The sequence below is a fragment of the Chaetura pelagica genome, unplaced genomic scaffold (assembly GCF_000747805.2).
Source record: "Chaetura pelagica isolate M959 unplaced genomic scaffold, ChaPel_1.0 scaffold20, whole genome shotgun sequence".
In the NCBI taxonomy this organism is placed as follows: domain Eukaryota; kingdom Metazoa; phylum Chordata; class Aves; order Apodiformes; family Apodidae; genus Chaetura; species Chaetura pelagica.
This window is the reverse complement of record NW_009951958.1, coordinates 244,330-250,877: the sequence shown is the minus strand read 5'-3', so window position 1 is coordinate 250,877 and position 6,548 is coordinate 244,330. Positions and strand designations below refer to the sequence as shown.

At 38.1% G+C, this 6,548-nt stretch overlaps 1 protein-coding gene across 1 annotated transcript in view; it reads left to right on the top strand.

Annotated features, from left to right (window-relative positions):
- The first annotated feature begins 235 nt into the window (after positions 1 to 235).
- TBL1XR1 (transducin (beta)-like 1 X-linked receptor 1) overlaps positions 236 to 6,548 on the top strand; it is a 60,761-nt gene continuing 54,448 nt past the window's right edge. The window contains exon 1 of the mRNA XM_009999180.1: positions 236 to 311. The gene's annotated coding sequence lies outside the window, so the exon portion shown is untranslated. The remainder of the gene's footprint in view (positions 312 to 6,548) is intronic.

Below are 6,548 nucleotides of genomic sequence, written 5' to 3'. Positions count from 1 at the left end.
GGAGCAGTTGTGTGATGTGGTTAGTGACAGGATATATGCAAAACCCCAGCTCTCTGCTCTTCTGTGCCTGGTCGTGCTGTTCTGGGCTGTACACAAATTCAGTGGTAATTGCTCACCTCCTCCTACAGAGTAGGCTGCAAGAGCCATGAAGGCCCATACTTGATAACTTTCTATTGTGTTAACACCACTGTTTTGAAAATAATAAATGTTAATATTTCTTATTTTCTCTCTTTATCCCCTCGTCAGCATCACCCTTCTGTGGCAAGAGGCACCTGAAAGGAAAACTTCCACATATCAATGCACTGCCAATGGTGAGTACCTTTTTAACTGATTCTAAGTGGTGTAGTTCCTTCCTGCAGATGTACTGCAAGCCAGCTTGTGTTGCAAATAGTATTTTTAGAAAAGCTACTTTTTAGTACACAAATTATTATTATTATTAAGAAACATCTAGAGCATTATTCTATTAAAATTGAATCTGGGTTTATCCCGCGGAAAGTAGGGCAGCGTGTTAATTTTGAAGCAAGAAGCGTGAGTTGACAATAACATAGCTCATCCTGTTGGTAACTGGTTTTGCTTCCTCTTCTGGCCAAATGCTTGTTTGGGGTGAGCTGTAACTGAGCCAAGTGCTCTATTGCCCCCACTCGGGTGCTCTCTGTAGTTTGTTTCAGTGCTAAAAGCTTCTCCTAGAGACAAAAATAATCTGTGGTGTCAGGTGTATTTTACTTCAGCACATCTGACAGTGTAAGGCAAGTGAAGTTATAATTATAGCTCCTATAGAAAGGGGCTTGGTTGATGCCATCTTATTCCATCTCTGGAATATTACTCACTGTTACAGACTGTTGTAGGTTTGCAGACTGTCTTTATGGCTTTACTTACGCTTTCTGATAGTTGTGCAGATGGAGGGCAGAGGTGAGGTCTGAAGAGAAGGACTGGAACTTAATGATCCAGCTTTGATCAAATACACCTTTTCAGCAGTTTTGGTGCTTTGTGTTGTCACAGATGAGGTGTAAAAGAAAGGGAATTGCAGCATTAGTCCTGAGAAAGAAATGCATAAAGTACCAGCCTGAGTTTTGTATTTCAAGCATCTCTAGATCATTGTACTCAGTACAAAAGTTGAAGGGACAGTGTTTCTGTCCACTAGCTTTGAGGACTCAATTTGAGGTTTGAAAGCCAAGCTGGGTTCCTTTGGTTTGCATGCAGACATAGATCTAAAGAACATGTAAATAAATTATATCATCACTTATGCCTTTGCAAGTCCGCTGTCTTTGCCCTGTGAGCAAAATGACACTCCGAGAGTTTGCTTGGGTGTAACTGCTTTACTTTCAAACATAGTAAGGGATTCTGTTGACTCTCGAGGACATCATGGAATGGAATGCAGTGTATATTTGGCACTAAGTAAAGCAAATATAACTCTAAAATCAGAAGACCCGCACCAAGTGTGTATGTCATTTAATAGCCTGATATTTAGGCTCAGAGTTGCCATGTGTAAAGTTTATGCTGATTTGGAATGAATTTCAGCTGGTGGGAAAGGATTTGTTGAGTGAGAAGACATTTTTACCTGGTTGCTTAGCGTGGCGTTTTAGCTTTCTGAAACTGAAACTAGCAGCACTCTCAGCTTTTTCTATTATTGCTAAATTTTCATTGCTGTTGTTGACCTTTTTCCAACAAAAAGCTACTCTTACTTCTTTTTATTTTGTATTAGTTGAACATGTTTTCAGTTATGATTTAAAATACAGGATTGTATTACTGCCTCTCTTAAAAACATGACTCATTCCATATTAACCTAGTCCTTATACTTCATAAAATTTTAAAATACTGAGAGACTGTACTTGAAATGTTTCTGCGTTTTGTCCTAATTTTCCCCCTACAAATTATATTAGAAATTCAGAGTTTCACAGTCTCAAGGGCATGCTAGTTTTTACAGTGATCATAAAACATACTCAACTGTTACTTGTACTGAAGTGAAATAATCCCCACTTTCTTTAAAGGCTGCTTTTGTGCTATAAGTTTTTATATTTAATTATTTTGGAGATTTCTAAACAATTACTCACCCCATAATTAATTTTTAAACAGTTTGTAGATTTAGGAGGCAAGCTAGACACATTCTTCACCATCCCAGAAGGATATAATACCGTAACGTAATTTATAGTAAAAAAGACTTTCATATATTTTTATCATATTCTTTTTCTCTGATGTGCGTAGACAAAGTATGGGCCAGAGGTTGACCTGAAAAAAGCAATTTATGTTATTCTCCCAGACAGGACTTGGTTTAACTTGGTTACCAATGTTCAATACATAGATTTGATTCAGATTCTCTTCAGCAATGATACTAGCATTTTTTATCAGATTTTTTTAAAATGTAATTGTCCGTTGCATTTCTTACTACTAAAAAAAGTCAAATACAGAAGTTACACATCCTCTTTTTTTTTTTTCTCCTTTTCTGTTTTTAAGATAATTAAAGCATGCTATTTTTTCCCCCAATATATCTGTTAATCAATAACTAGATAGGGTAACATACTGGTTACTTCTTATAAGCATATTTTAGTTATTGGCAATTTATTTTTAAATAAAATATTAACATTGTGATACAGCCTGCTAAAAGAGAATAAGCTTGTGTTCAGTTGGTCTAAGTTTTCCTTCCTGTTCTTCCAGTCAACTGAAATGTTCCTTGGAGGCTCAAAGGAGAGATGCAAAGGCTTAACAAAAAAGGCATGATAAGTGAAGGTTAATGCTACTTTCTCTAGGATTTTGAAGATTCATTTAGAGGCTTGTAACATGGTACTAAGTCATAAGGATTAATGAATGTGTTGGAAATAAAAATCATGAGTCCTGGGCCTTTGGACTAAGCAAATGATCATGTCAGGATTTCTGAAATGTCTTTAACAAGTTCATTTTCTTGTTATGTGATGGAACAAGTAGCTTACCATCATACCTTGCAAGACATCTCTTACAAATTTTAGAAGTAAAGCAGTTTGCCTTTCTGTTTTCTACAAGTCACTGGAGCAGGCTTGTGTTTGTGTGTATGCATAAATATGTGCAGCTATATATTGATGTGCTTGTGTGTGCATCTATCTATACACACACAGGTGTGTGTCTACATAGGTAAAAAAGGCAAGTGCAAAAACTAGGAACTTAGAGAAAACTGGGAAGTATTGATTTGTAGTGGTCATATGACAGCTTGCTGTGATGGATTTAATTTTGAAGGAAGTAGCAAAATTGTCGTGGAAGAACTGAGCAAGAAAAGTCACATGGTGGCCTTCTGAGAGGCATCCTGAAGCAGCCTGGGTTCTTGGCTCCATATCTTGCTGCAGTGTTAGCTTCACAAAGATCAAGACACTGATCAGTTAAAAAGGTCTCCTGCAGAAGAGAATAGAGGATGTTGTCATTTATTACAAGCTGACACAGGCAAAATCTGAGGACAGGCAGTGAGCACAAAGTTATTTAGCTGTTGACAACTCTGCTTTCCTGGAGACTAAGTCATGTCCTCGTAGTCTTGAGGGGAATACAAAGTAGGTGTTTTTAATCCATTCTTTTCAATGATATCTACTTTTAGGTGAATATATCATAACTGTGTTTTGAAGGTGTAACGCACTCACTGTGTTCCATTGACTGTTTTCACCTGTAAGAGACTTGTTACAGGAGACTCTGCAGGCACGAAGTCTTTTGAGCCAGGAAATTCCGTATGTGCAACACTTCAGTGTTACTATCTACTCAGTGGATTTAGCCCAGAAACGGCAGGAGACATTGAAGGAGTTGGGGAGGATGAAGAAGTCACTTCTAAGAAAAAGGCATTCAGTGAAGGAATTGGAAAATGTCTGCAAAAATCTCAAGACCACAGCAAGACTTTTTCTTCAGACTCCTTTGTGGAGCCTTCTATAGTGCTGTCCTGTGCCCTTACCACTCTTTAGAAGACAGCAGAAGGAATAAATGAATATAACTATTAGCCTGTGGCTCCACAACAACTAAGTCCATTTAAATGCTGATCTGCCAGATTAACCTTCTGATAGTCCACTATGTTAAAATGCTTTCATGCAGAGGAAGATAAGCAAAGAGGACAGGAGCCTGCACCCAGAACTGGAGGAGCTGGGTTTGGTGTGGAAGCCCTGCCTCTGCTGTTGCCTGCCAAGGACAGTGGGAAGTCCATGCTGCTAGCTCCAGGGTTTGCACTGGAATTGCACAATTGACTTGGTTGCAACAGAAGCTGAATGTCATCTCACAGCTATGACTATATACAAAAGACTATCTGTGGGTGGGCAGACCTTTGCAAAGGTGGTAAAGCTGAAGGTTCGTTTTCATTACACTGACAACAAGGACCCCTGCTTTCAAGAGTTTATGAAACTTGGCAGTGCTTAAGATGTTGGCTGCAAGAGCAATGAATAGTTGCTTCAAAATAAATAACCCTGCAAGACTAACGCCCTTATTATTCAAATACATGTGCATGTGCCTACATGTACCTTCAAGAGCAGGAAGCAGTTCTTTCGAGATATAAATAAGGAGTATTCCCATGCAGAGAGTTAACCAAGCTTGAAAGCATTTTCAACGGTAGGGTCTAAAAGTGCTCATAAAATTTATTGTTGAGGCTGTTGGTCGTGCACTTTATGTGGTAAAGCTTTAAATGTGGAAAAAAAAAAAAAAGTATTTCAGTATTTCTAGCAGTTTCTGAAATAGACTAAACGAAGTGACAACATGAAATTTTTTACTGTTGTGCTCCTTCTAAAATCAGTGGATGCTATTATCAGTGAAGGAAGGTGAAGTGCAATGTATTTTGTCTGATAATTGGTTGCACCTGAACAATTATATTTCCAAGTGTATCTCCATAAGGTCTATTTACTGGATCAGCATGAATTAGCTGATCAAGTGGGATATGTGTTGAAGGGAAAATGCTAATAATATGTTACAGAAGAGAAATTGTGTGATGTGGTGTTGTAGGGTGCATACTGTGATAAGCACTTAAAAATTTATGTACTGCTGCATTCTGATCCATTTTATAAGTTTTTTTAATTTTCTCTGTTTTCATAGAAAGCAAGCTTACACACTAATAAGATGCCTTTCTTATTCAGAGGAAAACCACCCCTTGCCTCCTTTTTCTACCCTTAGTTAAAGTTCTCTACTGAATGAATCAACCAAAAGGGAACTGCTGTCCTTAAATTTTTTTCAGAAGTGGTGGCTCTATTTTGAAGTAGCTTTGCCAGAGAACTTTCTCTGCTGAGTCTCTAGGCATTTTACAGTTCATTTGACTAAGAATTCTCAGCAGAATCATAAATATGTAATTATCTAAGCAGCCGAGTTATGTAGCCCCTGGCAGGTGCCCAGTGCAGTGCAATCACAAGAGCAAAGGGAATGGGGCTAGTGTCTCAAACTAAGGGAACATCCCCTGAAACAAGTAGATGACTATTGCTCTTCTTGCCTATTGTCATTCCTAGGTTTTAAATCTTAAATGTACCTGAAAATAGGCTGTTTCTGCTGCAATATGTTGTCTTATATTACAGCTTTTTTACTCTGTTTCTTTCCTTGTCTTCCTTCCCCTTCATTTTTCCTGCCTTAGGTTTTTTTTGTCTTTATACTGGTTTTGGTTCAGTACTTAACAGCAGCAGTATTTGTACAGCTAGCAGTAGATTATATCTTACTTGATCAGCATGCCATCTGCTTTAGAGGAGAGGGAGATTTTGTTTCTGCTGTGGGTTCACTGCGACAAGCCCATGGTAAAGTTGTGTAACCTGAAATGACCCTTTTCTCACTCTGTTATATGAAATAATTAGGAATATAGTGTAAAACGTTCTTGACAGTTACTAGTTTATTACGTATTTCAAAAATTAACCTGGATATTAGATGTACACAAAGTAGGATGTTGTAGAGGAAACCTAAGGACAGACTCTTTTGTGTCCAAGCATGTGAGCATAACCTTCCAGAGAAGAGCAGGGCTTATGTCACAGAAGACCGTGTTAATGGGTCAGTTGTATCATCAGATCTTGATCCTGGTCTTCTTCTTGACAGAAAGTTGGTATTAGTTCAAGTCAATAAAAGTAAAATGCTGCCCTTAGTTTCAGTGGTGTTGATGCTAGGAGATAATGAATATTGCTGCAGAGCAACAGGAATTCTGTGGGCTGAGGGAAGTGATGCTGAATATACCAGTTTTTATTTGCTCAGGAGAGACTGAAACCTGCTGGCTGCCAGAGACCAGGGATCCTGTGTTGGCATGGCCATCAACATGGATGCCACATCTAGATGCTTGTACTTATATGACAGGTCTCTAGTTCATCATATGACTAGAAGTAAAGAAGGTAGTCACTGGGTTAGCACACCCATACCTGTAAATAAAGGTTGTGTGTGGTGTTCTTAGTGTGATTTGACTGAGATATATAAAAAATTTATTCAAGACAAGGGATCTGAGTCCTCCTGAGGTTCATATTGAGCAAATGTATGTAGGATTGACATCCATGGATTTAATATTTACACAAGTGGAGTGTGGTGATGTTAAATATGTGCTATAGTTGAAATACTTGTCCTCATTAATGATATTATTGAAATGATCCCATTTTATTTAATTT